Raw genomic sequence first — 18,060 nt, 5'->3', positions numbered from 1 at the left:
TATGGGCAACAGGCTGGCATGTACTACTCTTCTAGCTAGACGTCTTCTACTATTTAAGTGGAAGGATCGGTTTCCTCATACTTTTAACCATTGGATAAAGAAAGTTATGCAACATCTCAAGCTAGAGAAAATACGCTACTCCGTTAGGGGATCTGCAATTACATTTATAATATCTGGCAACCTTTCCTATCCTTTGTAGAAGACAGGATTTCACAACTCCATAAACCAACCCAAATGAGAATTTGTTCATTATTTCTACTCTTTAAAAAAAAATGTTTTAGGAGGTAGATCAGCTTTCAACTTCTTTGCAACTATAGGGGGTGCTGTTCCGCATTAGCATATTTGTGTTCTCAAATTTAAACTGCCTCGTGCTAAATTCTTGATCGTACAATATGCTATTATTGTTATATATTGAGATAGGAAAACACCTTCTAGTTTCTATAGAAGTTGGAATTTTGTCTCTGAGTGGTACAGAACAATTTTCTACAGCACTTTTTCATGACAGGGGTTCGATTTCAAAATTTTTACCTCTGATCTGGGGTCTGTTTATAAGGCGACAGTGAATGCTATGAAGAAACCGACATGCCTACGTTCTCCTCTGGGTGTCTGTACGTCATCACGTTTTCAAAATGAAATCGATGGGACGTTCACAGCCATTACAAAAGACCAAAAGTTACAGAGACCTCCCTTTCTCAACGTGCGCCTGAAGCGTCAAGGCCATCGAGCCTGCCTCGTTCCAAATCGTTTTCTAACCAGCAATATTTCTCCGGTCATGTTTCAGTCGTTATATTGTTAAAAACATCATAATGTAGTTAATTTGAGCCGTTTTATATCAATTTTAATATCCGTTTAGTGCGATTTTGAGGAATTTCTTTTGTGTGGCGCTCTGAAAGTTTGGGACACGTTTGGGTGTCGGTCGTTGGTGGTGACATTTCGAAGGACAGAGGACACATCTATCGACCAAAAGACGTTGTATAACATAGAAAGGATACATTGCCCAAGAATCTGATGCGAAAGAACAGCTCAAAGTAAGCAATATTAATATGATAAATCGTGTTTCTGTCGAAATATTTTAAACGCATTATTCGCCATTTTGTTTGTCTATAGCGTTCCACTTGGCCAACCCTGTATTGAAAAGTAAGGATAATTTTTAAAAATGTAAATCAGCGGCTGCATAAGAACTAATTTGTCTTTCGATTGCTGTCAAACCTGTATTTTTTAGTCAAGTATATGATTACTTTCAATTAAACTAAAGATCACTCTGATAGATGACGTCAGACATATTGAGGGCTTGATTTCCTAGTATTTATTGTGTGTAACACGGTTTTGTATGGCTAAATATGCACCTTTTCGAACCAAACGTGTATATGTATATATTGTAAAATGATGGTACAGGAGTGTCATCGAAGAATTCTGAGAGAAGGTTAGTGAAAAAATTAATATATTTGGTGGCTGGTATTACTTATAGCGCTCTTTGGCTGGAATCGAGCTTGTACATTTGCACATGTGGTAGCTAACTTATCGATTATTGTGTTTTCGCTGAAAAACGCTTAGAAAATTCTGAATATGGTCTGAAATCACAAGAAACTGGTCTTTCCATTGCTATGCTTTGTCTATTTTATGAAATGTTTTTATGATGAGTAAATTGGTCATACACGTTGCTCATCTAGTAATTCTAGTCGATTTGTGATGGTGGGTGCCAGATTGTAAACTGTGATTTGCACTGAAATATCACTTTTTCTAACAAAAACTATCCTATCACATGGAAACTGTTATCAGCTGTCATCGGAGAGGTTTTTTTACTGCGTTAGTGGATATCATATCTTAGTTGAGCCGAATTGGTGATAGCACCTGAAGGAGTAAGAAACTGATGGAGTTAGATAGTGGTGTATTTTGCTAACGGTTTAGCTAATAGAATGTACAATTTTTGTCTCTCCCTGTAATAAACATTTTAAAATCTGATAATGGTGGCTTTATTCAAAGATCTTATCTTTCTCTGGTGTCTTGGACTTTGATTTAAGTTGAAAATTTTAGGATGCTACTATCTACTTTTGAAGCTATGCTAAGCTATGGCTATTAGCTGTGTGGGGGGTGGGGGGTGCTGCCGGACCCGGGGGTAGAGCTCGTTAAAAGGTTAAATATTGCAGGTAGATTGTAGCGTCCATCTGGGTAATTGTCTGCATCACTTCCAAATCCCCCAAATAATATATATGTACACTACCGTTTCAAAAGTTTGGCGGTCACTTAGAAATGTCCTTGTTTTTGAAAGAAAGCACATTTTTTGTCCATTAAAACAACATCAAATGTGTCAGAAATACAAGTGTAGACATTGTTAATGTTGTAAATGACTATTGCAGCTGGAAACGGCAGATTTTTAATGAATATTTACATAGGCATACAGAGGCCCATTATCAGCAACCATCACTCCTGTGTTCCAATGGTACGTTGTGTTAGCTAATCCAAGTTATAATTTAAATGGCTAATTGATCATTAAGAAAAACCCTTTTGCAATTATGTTAGCAAGCTGGAAAATGTTTGATTTAAAGAAGAAATACAACTGCCATCTTTAGACTAGTTGAGTATCTGGCGCATCAGCATTTGTGGACTCGATTATAGGTCAAATGGCCAGGTGAGTCTGTGACAGTCCCCGAAAACCCCCCCTCCCCCGACGTGCTGCACCAGCAGAGGGGCGACACCGGCCTCGGGGAACGACCACAGGGACACGGTGCAGGTCGGTCAGGCCCGATGGTGAAAAAATCCGCGGTCAGCGAACGCGTCCCGAATGTCCCGCAGGAACCCAGCACCGCTCCGTTGGGCCGTACCGCCTCCCAGTCAGATGAGTACTGGAGAACCGACCCGCCCGACGCCTCGTATGTCCAGGACTTCCACCGGACCGAGACGCCGGACCTCCCCTCGATGTCCCAGGAGGCAGGAGCGGCGGCGTTCACTGGCGTCCAACCTCAGCGAGGGACCAGGCACCACTGGCCTGAGGAGAGACATTCGAAAAGTGGGTTGACCCGTAAACAACAACGGTGCACAAAATCAGTCATTAGCACCAAAAACCGAATAAAACAGAGTCACAGGAACCAACGGACATAGACAATGATCGACCAGGACACAGTGTTGGGAACAGAGAGGCACATAGTATACACATTACTAATCAGGGGAAGGGAACCAGGTGTGCCGTAATGAGGACAAGACGAGACGGTTGGGTATATCCATTCAGTGACACTAGAAGGCCGGTCACGTAAGACCTCTCGTTAGCTGGGGAACAGAAATGAGCAGCCAAGTACCGCGAGGGAGTCCGTGACACTTACAGACAGAGAGGTCGCATCTCACATTTTTACAGACTATACATGATGAGTCCTATAACGATTGTTCCCCTGTGATAAAAACGTATTGCGGCATGGCTTAGACTGCATCCAACGTTTTTAAAGACAGAGGTCCGCATGGCAGATAACAATATCACCAAAAAAAACCAATACAGGTGAGAGTTGTTGTGTTAACAATCTTCTTCCTACTTTTAATACTAAGGCATGATTTATTTCGATATGAAAATCTTGGATCTTACCTTCTAAGTCAGATTTTTATGTGCGTTACGAAGGGATAACGACAGCCACCAAAACAGCCACCCACTAAACATTTAGCGGCCGCTTGCCAAACAACTGGACTCAACTCCAGCCACTTTAATAAGGGAATTGATGAACATTAATGTTAAAAAATGTACCACTAGCCACTTTTAAACAATGGCCACTTAATATAATGTTTACATCCTACAATTTACTCACCTCATATGTATATGTATATACTGTCTCTATATCATCGTACTGATCTTGCCATCTTTATGTGTAATACATGTATCACTAGCCACTTTAAAACTATGCCAACTTTATGTTTACATACCCTACATTTACTCACATCTCGATTGTATATACTGACTCTATACCATCACTGCATCTTGCGCTATGCCGTTCTGTAACCACGACTCACTTCATATATCTTGTATGTACATATTCCTTATTCCCTTTACACGTGTGTGCTTAAGTCAGAGTGTGGAATTGTTAGGTTACGATTACTGTTGGTTATTACTGCATTGTCGGAACTAGAAGCACAAGCATTTCGCTCACACTCGCTATTAACCATCTGCTTAACCATGATGTGATGCTGACAAATAAAATTTATTTGATTGACTTGTGATTGGAGGATAATTCATAACCAGACACCCAGGTACTATATTGAGAAACCAAGCTCAATTTGACTCCATTATATAGCCAAATATGCAGGTCACCTCAGGGGTCAACCATTTCGTGACCTAGGAGAACAGCATGAGCGTTGTTTTAACTTGTATTTAAACACCTATTAAATCTGTAAGTGATGTTCAGAATTGCACTCAAAGTCCATGCTGAAGTTCCACGAATGGTCTGCTGCGACTGAGGTGCACAGGAATTACAAAACTGTGGCTCTGCACAGAGATGAATTGCTCAACTATTAAAAGTGTTTCCCTAGTGCATTAATATACAGACATGAAACAATGAAAGCATGTCTGGTTTTGTGGGTTGGGGCTCTGTTAGAGCATGGGTGGTTGGAGTGGGTTTGAGTTGGTAGGGTCTGTTGTTGTATTGCTGTTGGAGCATGGGGGTTGGGGCTGGGTTTGAGTTGGTAGGGTATCTGTGTGTATTCTGTTAGAGCATGGGGGGTTTTGGAGTGGGGGTGTGAGTTGGTTAGGGGATCTGTGTGTTCTTGTTGGAGCATGGGGGGGTTCGGAGTGGTTTGAGTTTGATAGGGGATCTGGTGTTTCGTTGGAGCATGGGGGGGTTGGAGTGGGGTTTGAGTTGGTAGGGATCTGTGTGTATGTCTGTTGGAGCGATGGGGGGGTTGGGGGTGGGTTTGAGTGGTAGGGGATCTGTGTGGTATTTGTTGGAGCATGGGGTGGTTGGCGTGGGTTTGAGTTGGTAGGGGATCTGTGGTGTATTGCTGTTGGAGCATGGGGGTTGGGGTTGGGTTTGAGTGGTAGGGGATTCTGTGTGTATTCTGTTGGAGCCATGGGGGTGGATGTTAGTTTGGTAGGGATCTGTGTGGATTCGGTTAGAGCATGGGGGGTTGGGTATGGGTTGAGGTTGGTAGGGATCGTACTGGTATCTTAGAGCATGGGGGTTGGGAGTGGGTTTGACGTTGTAGGGGGATCTGTGGTATCTGTTGGAGCATGGGGGGTTGGGAGTGGGTTTGAGTGGTAGGGGATCTGTGTGTATTCTGTTGGAGCATGGGGGCAGGTTTGGAGTGGGTTTGAGTGTGGTAGGGGATTCTGTGTGTATTTGTTGGACATGGGGGGTTGGGGTGGGTTGGAGAGTTGTAGGGGCTCATGTGTGTATTCGGGTTGGACCATGGGGGGGTTGGAGTGGGTTTGAGTTGGTAGGGGATCTGTGTGATTCTGGTTGGACCATTTGGTTGGAGTGGGTTTGAGATTGGTCGGGATCTGTGGTATTCTGTTGGAGCATGGGGGTTGGGGTGGGTATTGAGTTGGTAGGGGATCTGTACTGTATTCTGTGGACCTGGGGGGGTTGGAGTGGGTTTGAGTTGATAGGGGATCGTGCTGTATTCTGTTTGGAGATGGGTGGGTTGGGGTGGGTTTGAGTTGGTAGGGGATCGTGTGTGTTCTGACCTCTACCCAGGTTCTGTCTGTTATCTGTTAGAACATAAAAAATGCCCCCACCCCGCCCAAAAAAAAGCAAGACTAACATGACCTCTCCTAGTGCTCCTTCATCTCCTTGTCCTTCAGCTTGTACGATGTGAAAGAGCTGGATAAAGAAAAGCAAATACGGGTTTTCACCTGATCCTATGTTTTCAGGACCCAGTGATAGTGAAGAAGGAGATGAGAAGATGAAAGCCACAGTAGACTATTGAGACACACTGCTCGTCCTATTTGCATAAAAAACCAAGGCAGGCATGCATGTGACAGGCATGGTGAAACACACGACACACACACACCACACACACTCCACGCTGCCCCAGCCAACACTCTGGTCTGCCACATTCATCAAGGCTCACTCCAGCATTCTTTGTTTTCTTCCTCTGTGTTGCCCTTTGGGTTTTTTCAAGAAAAGCGGCATTCAAATTATTCTGTGGATCTGCAAGCTAAAGACGTGATTACATGTGGTATGGTGCCTACACACACAGCCCCAAACCATGACACAAACAAGTGGGTGTGTGTGTGTATGCGTGTGTGTGGTGGGTGCATGTGGTGTGTGTGAGTGTGGTGGTGTGTGTGCATGTGGGTGTGTGTGTGTGTGTGTGCTGGTGCATGCACGTGTCTGTGAGTGCTGCTCTCTGCAGTGCTGTAACCCATGAGGGCCATTTCTCATTTGATTCATTAATCCTGCTCCTTGGTTTCTCCAGTCCTTTCTCCACTGCTCTCGCCACTCCTCTCTCCACTGCTTTCGTCCACTCTCTCTCCACTGGCTCTTCCACTCTCTCTCCACATTGCTTCTCGCCATCATCTCCATGCTGTTCTCCATCCTTTCTCACCCTCTCTCCAGCTGCTCTCTCGCAGTGCGTTCCACTTGCTTTGTCCACTGCTTTCTCCACGTCCTCTCTCCACTGCTCTCTCCACTACTCAATCCACTTGCTCTGCTCCACTCCTCTCTCCACTGCTCTGCGCCAACTCTTCTCCATCTGCTCTCTCTCGCTCTCTGGTTGTTTTGAGGATTATGTAACCTTAAGTGCCAATTGGGTGAATCTCTGTGTCTCTTCTCTGGCTCCTCTCTTGTGGTGGGGCAGTGTTAGATGGAGCTGGACAAAATCACGTGTTGTAGATCACTCTATTGTCGCTGATTTCTTTCCTTTCTCCCTGCTCCGTATGTTAAGTCAGGACCAAGTGCACGTTACCACTCACATTGATCAGATAGCCCCGTATTATAAAGCATCTCAGGGGAGGGGTTAGGGGAACTTTTGGGTGTGATCTAGCGATCAGGTGCCTCTGGTCACATGATTCTTCATTGATTATAATCAAAACTGATCCTAGACCGATATCGCGCTAGTACCTTCCCAGGCTTGTGATAAAGAATATTTTAGGTCTGGTAACTGCATGACATACGTTACAGCACTGCTTTCCGTCTGTGTTATGTAATGCAATGGCTATTTACTTTAAACTGTATATTGTATTCCACCCATATTAGTGGCCCAGTCATCCCAGCCAATGGCTATGTCCAGAGATGGTACCATATGTTCCGATATATACGTATAGTGGCCCTGGTCAAAGTAGCTGCACTCTAAAGAAATAAACATAGCTTGTTATTTGGGATGCAGAAAAGAGAAACTGAAATCTGAAATATTTACTGGTTAATCTTGAGCTTGAGTATGAGCTTGCATTGGGGTTGTCGTCAACCAAGAGTAAACCTTCTAGCACTGAAAGAAAGAAAGGCCCATTTTAAAAAGTCATTATTGCCGAAATAGACATCACGCGATGGGTTTCTCTGTACTTGTGAATGAAAGCATCATTGACTAGGACAGAAAGGCACTGTATCATGTCTTTTAACCATCACATCACAGAGATTAAAAGACTTGACTCAGTCATTGATTTAACAGTCAGCTTCTCGTCAAACCAAACAAATAGGCAGCCTCGTTTTGAGAGACATTTATTTAATAGAGTGAGCAAGGGATGATAAAAACACTGGCTTGGACGGAATAGGGGAGAGGGATAGAGAGGAGAGTGTGGGGGTAACGGGTAGAGGACCGTGCTCTCTACTCTTGCTCTCTCGCGCGGCTCCAGCTCATTCTAGGCCTTGCGGCTGTGTGTTCAGACCATTAGTTCACTGTGTAATTCAGACTCTATGTGCCCAAATGAACTTAGACATTCCCAAAGCACTAACCAAGTGATTTTCCTTAAAAAGGCCAATCGCTCTCTCAGGAGGCCCCTCTAAACAGTTCTATGGAGTGGCACCACAGGAGGCCCCTCTAAACAGTTCTATGGGCAACAGGCTGGCATGTACTACTCTTCTAGCTAGACGTCTTCTACTATTTAAGTGGAAGGATCGGTTTCCTCATACTTTTAACCATTGGATAAAGAAAGTTATGCAACATCTCAAGCTAGAGAAAATACGCTACTCCGTTAGGGGATCTGCAATTACATTTTATAATATCTGGCAACCTTTCCTATCCTTTGTAGAAGACATGGATTTCACAACTCCATAAACCAACCCAAATGAGAATTTGTATCATTATTTCTTACTCTTTAAAAAAAAATGTTTTAGGAGGTAGATCAGCTTTAATATTGCAGGTAGATTGTAGCGTCCATCTGGGTAATTGTCTGCATCACTTCCAATCCCCCAAATATATATATATGTACACTACCGTTCAAAAGTTTGGGGTCACTTAGAAATGTCCTTGTTTTTGAAAGAAAAGCACATTTTTTGTCCATTAAAACAACATCAAATTGATCAGAAATACAGTGTAGACATTGTTAATGTTGTAAATGACTATTGCAGCTGGAAACGGCAGATTTTTAATGGAATATCTACATAGGCATACAGAGGCCCATTATCAGCAACCATCACTCCTGTGTTCCAATGGTACGTTGTGTTAGCTAATCCAAGTTTATAATTTTAAATGGCTAATTGATCATTAGAAAACCCTTTTGCAATTATGTTAGCACAGCTGAAAATTGTTGATTTAAAGAAGAAATACAACTGGCCATCTTTAGACTAGTTGAGTATCTGGAGCATCAGCATTTGTGGACTCGATTATAGGCTCAAAATGGCCAGGTGAGTCTGTGACAGTCCCCGAAACCCCCCCTCCCCCGACGTGCTGCACCAGCAGAGGGGCGACACCGGCCTCGGGGAACGACCACAGGGACACGGTGCAGGTCGGTCAGGGCCCGATGGTGAAAATCCCTGGTCAGCGAAGCGTCCCGAATGTCCCCCGCAGGAACCCAGCACCGCTCCGTTGGGCCGTACCCCTCCCAGTCGATGAGGTACTGGAGACGACCCGCCCGACGCCTCGATTCCAGGACTTCACGGGACCGAGTACGCCGGACCTCCCTCGATGTCCAGAGGAGGAGGCGGGGCGTCACTGGGTCCAACCTCAGCGAGGGGACCAGGCACCACTGGCCTGAGGAGAGACATGAAAAGTTGGGTTGACCCGTAACAACAAGTGCACAAAAATCAGCATAGCACCAAAAACCGAATAAAACAGAGCACAGGACCAACGGACATAGGACAATGATCGACAAGGACAATGGGGAACAGAGGGCACATATATACACATACTAATCAGGGGGAATGGGAACCAGGTGTGCGTAATGAGACAAGACAGTACGGGGTTGGTGGTGATGATCCAGTTCAGTGACACCTAGAAGGCCGGTCACGTAGACCTCTGGAGCTGGGGAACAGAATGAGCAGCAGTACCGGAGGGAGTCCGTGACACTTACAGACAGAGAGGTCCATCTCACATTTTTATACAGACTATAATGATGAGTCCTAAAATTGTCCCCTGTGATAAAACGTATTGCGGAATGGTAGACTGCATCCAACGGTTTTAAAACAGAGGTTTCCGCATGCATGTAAACAATATCACCAAAAAACCAATACAGGTGAGGAGTGTTGTTTGAACAATCTTTCTCCTATTTTAATACTAAGGCATGATTTATTTCGATATAAAAAAATCTTGGATCTTACCTTCTTAGTCAGATTTTTTATGTGCGTTACGAAGGATAACGAAGCCACAAACAGCCACCACTAACATTTAGCGGCCGCTGCCAACATACTGACTCAACTCCAGCCACTTTAATAATGGGAATTGATGGAAATTATGTAAAAATGTACCACTAGCCACTTTAAACAATGCCACTTAATATAATGTTTACATACCCTACATTACTCATCTCATATGTATATGTATATACTGTACTCTATATCATCTACTGCATCTTCGCCTTATGCCGTTCTGATACCATCACTCATATCATTATATCTTTTATGTACATATTTTTATCCTTTACATTGTGTGTATAAGGTGTAGTTGTGGAATTGTTAGGTTAGATTTACTGTTGGTTATTACTGATTGTCGGAAACTGAGAAGCACAAGCATTCGCTACCTCGCATTAGACATCTGCTTAACGCATGTGTTATGTGCAAATAAATTTTGATTTGATTTGACTTTGATTTGAGGATAAACTTCAATCAATCAGACAACCAGGTACTTATATTGAAACAATGCTCAAATTTGGACTCATTTATAGCCAAATATGCAGTCTCAGGGTCAAATTTTCGTGACCTAGAGAACAGCATGACTTGGTTTTTACTTGTATTTAACACTAATTTAAAGATCTGTAAGTGATTCCAGAATTGCAATGCAAAGTCATGCTGAAGTTCACGAATGGTTGCCTGCACTGAGGTGGCACAGGAATAAAAAACTGTGGAAATCTGCACAGAGATGAATTGCTAAAGCGCAACTATAAAATGTGTTTCCTATGTCATTAATATACAGAGTGGAACGAATGAACAGCAGTGTCCTGGTTTTTGTGGGTTGGGGCCTCTGTTAGAGGCATGGGGGGGGTTGGAAGTGGGTTTTGCAGTTGGTAGGGATCATGTGTGGTATTGCTGTTGGAGCATGGGGGGTTTGGGGTGGGTTTGAGTTGGTAGGGGGATCTGCTGTGTATTCTGTTTTAGAGCATGGGGGGGTTGGAGTGGGTTTGAGTTGGTAGGGGATCTGGTGTGTGTTCTGTTTGGAGCATGGGGGGTTGGAGTGGGTTTGAGTTGATAGGGGATTGTGTGTGTTCTGTGGAGCATGGGGGGTTGGAGTGGGTTTGAGTTTGGTAGGGGATCTGTGTGTATTCTGTTGAGGCCATGGGGGGGTTGGGGTGGGTTTTGAGTTGGTAGGTGGATCTGTGTGTATTCTGTTGGAGCATGGGGTGGTTAGGGTGGGTTTGAGTTGGTAGGGGATTGTTGTGGTACATTCTGTTGGACATGGGGGGTTGGGGGTGGGTTTGAGTTGGTAGGGGGATCTGTGTGTATTCCTGTTTGGAGCATGGGGGGTGGAGTGGGTTTGAGTTGGTAGGGATCTGTTGTGATTCTGTGAGAGCATGGGGGGGTTGGGAATGGGTTTGAAGTTGGTTAAGGGGGATCTGTGTGTTTCTGTTAGAGCATGGGGGGTGGAGTGGGTTTTGAGTTGGTAGGGATCTGTGTGTATTCGTTGGAGCTGGGGGGGTTGGAGTGGGTTTTTGGAGTTTGGTAGGGGATTGTGTGTATTCTGTTGGAGCATGGGGGGGTTGGAGTGGGTTTGGAAGTTGTAGGGGATCTGGCTTGTGTATTCTGTTGGAGCATGGGGGGTTGGGGTGGGTTTGAGTTTGGTAGGGGATCTGTGTGTATTCTGTGGACCATGGCGGGGTTGGAGTGGGTTTTAGTTGGTAAGCGGGATCTGTGGTGTATTCTGTTGGACGCAATGGGGGGGTTGGAGTGGGTGTTGAGTTTGGTAGGGGATCTGTGTGTACTTCTGTTTGGAGCATGGGGGGCGTTGGGGTGGTTTTTGAGTTGGGTAGGGGGATTTCTGTGTTGTATTCCTGTTTTGGACCATGGGGGGGGGTTGGAGGGGTTTGAGTTGATAGGGCGATCTGTGTGTATTCTGTTGACATGGGTGGGTTTGTGAGGTGGTTTGAGTGAGTGGGATCTGTGTGTGTTCTGACCTCTACCGCGTTACTGTCTGTTATCTGTAGCAAACATGAAAAAATGCCCCCACCCCCCCAAAAAAAACGAAGCGATACACAGTGACCTCTCCAGTCTCCTCATCTCTTTCCTGTCAGCCTAGTACTGATGTGAAAGAGCTGGATAAACGAAAGCAACATACTGCAGGTATTCTCACCCTATCCTATGTTTTTCAGACCAGTGTGTAAGATGACAGGGAAGGAGATGAGAAAGATGAAAGCCACAGCTAGATGACTATGAGAACACCCTCTGTCCTAATGTGATAAAACCGAGGCAGGCATGCAAGGTGAGGGCATGTGTTGTTGAACACACACCACACACACACAACACACACTCACACGGCTGCCAGCCAAACACTCGTCTTACCACATTCATCAAGGCTCACTCCAACATTCCTTTGTTTTCTTCCTTGTTTGGCCCTTTGGGTTTTTCAAGAAACACTGGCATTCAAAATTATTCTGTGTATCGCAAAGCGTAAAGACGTGATTACATGTAGGTTGAGCTGCCTCCACACACAGCCCAAAACCATGACACAAACAAGTGTGTGTGTGTGTATGCTGGTGCTGTGTGTGTAGCATGTGCTGGTGTGTTGCATGTGTGGATGTGTGTAGTGTGTGATGCGTGTGTGTGTGTGGTGGTGTGTGTGCTGGTGCATGCACGTTCTGTGAGTCTGCTCTTCTGCAGTGCTAACCCATGAGGCCCATTTCTATTTGATCTCCATTAATCCTCATCCCTTCTGTTCTCCACTTCCTCTTCTCCGCACTTGCTGCTCTTCCACTCCTTCCACTGCTTTCTCCACTCCTCTCTCACTACGCTCTCTCACTCTTCTCATCCATGTTCCACTTCACTGCTTCTCCATCCTTCTCCACTCCGTCTCCACTGCTTTGTCCACTGCTTTCTCCACTCCTCTCTCCACTGCTCTCTCCACTACTCAATCCACTGCTCTCTCCACTCCTCTCTCCACTGCTCTCTCCACTCCTCTCTCCACTGCTCTCTCTCGCTCTCTTTGTTTGAGGATTATGTAACCTAATGCCAGATTGGTAATCTCTGTGTCTCTTCTCTGCTCCTCTCTGTGGTGGGTCAGTGTTTTAGATGGAGCTGGACAACATCACAGTGTGTAGATCACATCTTTGTCCTGATTTCTTTCCTTTCTCCCTGCTGCGATGTTAAGTCAGGACCAAGTGCATTTACCACTCACATTTATCAGATAGCCCCGTATTCATAAAGCATCTCAGAGTAGGACTGCTGATGATCTACGATCAGTGCCCCTCTGTCACATGTAATCTTATTCATTATAATCAAAACTGATCCTAGACCATATCCCTATATCCTTCCCAGGCTAATGTGATAAGAATATTTTAGTTCTGGTAACTGCATGAACATACTACAGCACTGCTTTCCTCTGTGTTATGTAATGCAATGACTATTACTAAACTGTATATTGTATTCCACCATATTAGGTGGCCCAGTCATCCCAGCCAATGGGTATGTCACAAATGGTACCATATTCCATATATACTATAGTAGGCCCTGGTCAAAAGTAGTGCACTCTAAAGAAAATAAATAGGCTGTTATTTGGGATGCAGAAACTGAAATCTGAAATATTACTGGTTAATCTTGCAGCTTGAGTATGAGCTGCATTGGTTGTGTCTCAACCAGAGGAACCTTCTATCARTGAAAGAAAGAAAGGCCCATTGAAAAAGTCTATTGCCAAATAGACATCACGCTGATGGGTTTTCTCTTGTACTTGTATGAAAGCATCCATTGACTGAGACATGAAAGGCACTTATCATGTCTTTTAACCATCACATCACAGATGATTAAAAGACTTGACTCAGTCATTGATTTAACAGTCAGCTTCTTTCAAACCAAACAAATAGGCAGCTCGTTTGAGAGACATTTATTGAAATAGAGTGAGCAAGGGATGATAAAAACCACATGGCTTGGACAGATAGGTGACAGGGGAGAGAGAGGAGAGTGGGGGGTAACGGGGTAGAGACCGTGCTCTCTATCTCTTTCTCTCTCGCGCGCTCCAGCTAATTCAGGCCTGCGGTGTGTGTTCAGAGCCATTAGTTTCACTGTGGTAATTCAGGACTCTATGTGCCCAAATGATACTTAGACATTCACCAAAGCACTCAACCAAGTGATTTTCCTTAAAAAAAGGCCATCTGTGGACCAACTCTCTCTCTCTCTCTCTCTCTCTCTCTCTCTCTCTCTCCTCTTCGTCTCCTTCCTCTCTCTCCTCTCTCTCTCTCTCTCTCTCTCTCTCTCTCTCAGGCCACACACAACACACACACACAACACCACACACACACACACACACACACACACACACACACCACACACACACACACACACACACACACACACACACACACACACACACACACACACACACACACACACGCCCACCACAGCTCCTCGCAGCAGCCTACTGTATGTCTATCTAACCCAGATCTGTAATTTATCGCTGCTACTTTGAATGTTCATCAGACTGCTGTGTCAGCCACTCACACACGCACACACACGCACTCGCACACACGTACCCACACCACAACAGACAACTTTCCATAAGCCCCACTACAGCCAACAGGCACTCCCCAGCTACCTTTGATGAGGCTACAATTATTGACCTGATGCCAAGTTGCATGTAGATAGATAAAACGTTATCGTTAAAACGATGTGTTAGTACACTGAGTAGAAGTGGATGGATCATGCACTTCACCTCCAGCCAGCTGTTCTCCATAGGAAGGGGGTATGGGAGGAGGGATTGTGTACAGTGGACATACACACAAAGATGGCACCTCTACAATTTAGATACACACGCAAAATAGATTATTGCAGTAGATGGGTGTTTACCAGTTGCATATGGCACTTTATGGCACCTCATTCTCTGTGTGGAACGAGAGCATTATTTATGTTGGGTTAAGGCTGTCAACTCACCTCTTCATGACATGAATACATTAGGCCATATGCCAATAAAAGATGCATTAGGCAAAATACATGGCCTTAATAGACCTGATGTTTAGCAACAGTCTCAACTCATCAGCATAGAGTAGAAGGACACACACACACACAAACACACACTATGGTAAAACCATGCAAAAAAGTGTGGAGGCTGTAATCTTGGACAGTTCACTTCCTGATATCTCAAGTTTCACTTCCTGATATCTCAATTATAGTCTCTTGCACGCTAGACACACACACATCAACAACTCTATACAGACACACACGCTCGCACGCACACACACACACACATACATACACACACATATACACACGCACACACACACACACACACATACATACATACATACACATACACACACACATTGACATGGACATACAGTGCATTTGGAAAGTATTCCAAAGTTTTTGCTAATCTATTAAAAATAAAAAATTGGAAAAMTTACATTTACATAAGTATTCAGACCATTTACCCAGTACTTTGTTGAAGCACCTTTAGCAGCGATTACAGCCTCGAGTCTTCTTGCGTATGACACTACAAGCTTGGCACACCTGTATTTGGGGAGTTTCTCCCATTCTACTCTGAAGATCCTCTCAAGCTCTGTCAGATTGGATGGGGAGCGTCGCTGCACAGCTATTTTCAGGTCTCTCCAGAGATTCAAGTCCGGGCTCTGGCTGTGCCATTCAAGGACATTCAGAGACTTGTCCCGAAGCCACTCCTGCGTTGTCTTGGCTGTGTACTTAGGGTCGTTGTCCTGTTGGAAGGTGAACCTTCACCCCCGTTTGAGGTCCTGAGTGCTCTTGAGCAAGTTTTCATCAAGGATCTTGCTGTACTTTGCTCTGTTCATCTTTCCCTCGATCCTGACTAGTTTCCCAGTCCCTGCTGCTGAAAAACATCCCCAGAGAATTTCGTTTCTCATGTTCTGGGAGTCCTTTAGGTGCTTTTTGGCAAACTCCAAGCAGGCTGTCATGTGCCTTTTACTGAGAAGTGGCTTCCGTCTGGCCACTCTACCATAAAGGCCTGATTGATGGAGTGCTGCAGAGATGGTTGTCCTTCTGGAAGGTTCTCCCATCTCCACAGCGGAACTCTGGAGCTCTATGAGAGTGATCATCGGGTTCTTGGTCACCTCCCTGACCAAGGCCCTTCTCCCCGATTGCTCAGTTTGGCCAGACTGACAGCTTGGTGGTTCCAAACTTCTTCCATTTAAGAATGATGGAGGCCAGTGTGTTCTTGGGGACCTTCAATGCTGCAGACATTTTTTGGTACCCTTCCCCAGCACTTGTGTGGGTTGTAGACTTCGTCTCATGCTACCACTAGAGTGAAAGCACCGCCAGCATTCAAAAGTGACCAAAACATCAGCCAGGAAGCATAGGAACTGAGAAGTGGTCTGTGGTCACCACCTGCAGAACCACTCCTTTATTGGGGTGTCTTGCTAATTGCCTATAATTTCCACCTTTTGTTTATTCCATTTGCACAACAGCATGTGAAATTTATTGTCAATCAGTGTTGCTTCCTAAGTGGACAGTTTGATTTCACAGAAGTGTGATTGACTTGGAGTTACATTGTGTTGTTTAAGTGTTCCCTTTATTTTTTTGAGCAGTGTATTCTGTCATTATGGGGTATTGTGTGCAGATTGATGAGGGGGGGGGATCTTGTAATCCATTTTAGAATAAGACTGTAACGTAACAAAATGTGGCAGAAGGAAAGGGGTCTAAATATTTTCCAAATGCACTGACACATACATATGACACAATCACACCAGCCAGGTCGCTCTAGAGACACTGGTGAAATTCGACAGGACTTAGGACATTGGGAGACCACTCGCCAGTAAGCTTGCGGTTTGCTGCGGCGTTGTGGACAGGGATGATGGAGAGACGTAAGCTGTGAGCTCCTGCTCTGAGGGTCGCGTGTTCAATCACAGCACTAAGGCGAGAGAGACAGAGAGACAGAGACAGAGACAGAGAGGCTGGGCTAGACAGATGTTTGAAATATAGTGAATCAAATAGAGCACCAGTATGTTATATAGTTAACCTGAACCACCTTCTGTGGTATGTAAAATGTGTGTGTGTGCGTGTGTGTCTGTGTTTCTGTGTTGTCATTGCAGCTCTCTGATTCCGAGATGTGGCTTTCATTTATAAAATGACAATTCTTCCTGGAATGTGGACACTCCACTTCCTGACTGTGCTGCTCTAACACTCCCCAACACACACACACACACACACACACAACACACACACACACACACACACACACACACACACCACACACACACACACACACACACACACACACACACACACACACACACACACACACAACACACACACACACACACACACACACATCTAGTCTACTTCCATACTAGTCTACATACTATAGAACAGGCCATGACCTTATTGTTATGTGCTCTAGCGAAGTCTTCTATCATGCACTGTATGTACACAGTATGGGGACCATAGGCTACATCTTTACATACAGTATGTCAGAGTCTCTCTTTCTTTCTCTGTTGCATGTTGATCTCCCTGTTAAGGCATTAAAGCTGTGTGTGTGTGTGTGTGTGTGTGTGTGTGTGTGTGTGTGTGTGTTGTGTGTGTTGTGTGTGTGTGTGTTGTGTGTGTGTGTGTGCTGTGTGTGCGTGCGTGCGTGCGTGCGTGCTTGCGTGCGTGCGTGCGTGCGTCAGAGGGTTGCTGTTCCATCTATTACCTCTAGGTGTTGCTGTGGGCAGCAGAGTCATGTCTAGGGGACATTTGGCATAGGAGACCTGTTCCTTCTTCAGCAAATCTATCAATCTAACAAAATCCTTTGTATGTGTCTTCCAGGCTCCAATGGTGTAAGCCGACGCATCACCGTGGGGATTCTGACACCTGCACACAGGTGAGATAGCTGCCAACAGAGTCACATACTATACATGGTTCTGAGTACCCTCTGTATTGTCAACAGTGTCATATTGAGCTCATAGAAACTGACTGGGAATACAGAGAGCTAGAGAGGTATGTGATTCTCTATGAGTTTCCATGTAGCATGTAGCCAGTGGTTAGAGCATTGGCCAGTAACTGAAAAGTTTCTATATCGAATCCCCGAGCTGACAAGGTTCTGCCCTGAGCAAGGCAGTTAACCCACCTTCCTAGGCCATCATGTAAATTAAAAAAAAATTAAATCCTCCAGCTCTATCTCCCTCCAGCCAGTAAGCTCCAGCTCTATCTCCCTCCAGCCAGAACCTCAGCTCTATCTCCCTTCAGCCAGTAACCTCCAGCTCATTCTCCCTCCAGCCCAGTAACCTCCAGCTCTATCTCCCTCCAGCCCAGTAACCTCCAGCTCTATCTCCCTCCAGCCCAGTAACCTCCAGCTCTATCTCCCTCCAGCCCAGTAACCTCCAACTCTAATCTCCCTCCAGCCCAG

General features: G+C 44.9%; 1 protein-coding gene and 1 long non-coding RNA gene across 3 annotated transcripts in view; both read left to right on the top strand.

The window, feature by feature from the left end:
* LOC139023394 (uncharacterized) overlaps window positions 1–17,515 on the top strand; it is a 121,905-nt gene extending 104,390 nt beyond the window's left edge. The window contains exon 3 of the long non-coding RNA XR_011474518.1: window positions 17,481–17,515. This is a non-coding gene — a long non-coding RNA (uncharacterized lncRNA). The remainder of the gene's footprint in view (window positions 1–17,480) is intronic.
* Window positions 17,516–17,927: 412 nt separating this feature from the next.
* LOC111955706 (thyroid hormone receptor beta) overlaps window positions 17,928–18,060 on the top strand; it is a 56,375-nt gene continuing 56,242 nt past the window's right edge. For both annotated transcript variants that reach the window (XM_070436287.1, XM_070436286.1), the window contains exon 1: window positions 17,928–18,030. The gene's annotated coding sequence lies outside the window, so the exon portion shown is untranslated. The remainder of the gene's footprint in view (window positions 18,031–18,060) is intronic.

Source organism: Salvelinus sp. IW2-2015, linkage group LG31, assembly GCF_002910315.2.
Source record: "Salvelinus sp. IW2-2015 linkage group LG31, ASM291031v2, whole genome shotgun sequence".
In the NCBI taxonomy this organism is placed as follows: Eukaryota; Metazoa; Chordata; class Actinopteri; order Salmoniformes; family Salmonidae; genus Salvelinus; species Salvelinus sp. IW2-2015.
This window is presented reverse-complemented; position numbering and strand designations above follow the sequence as displayed.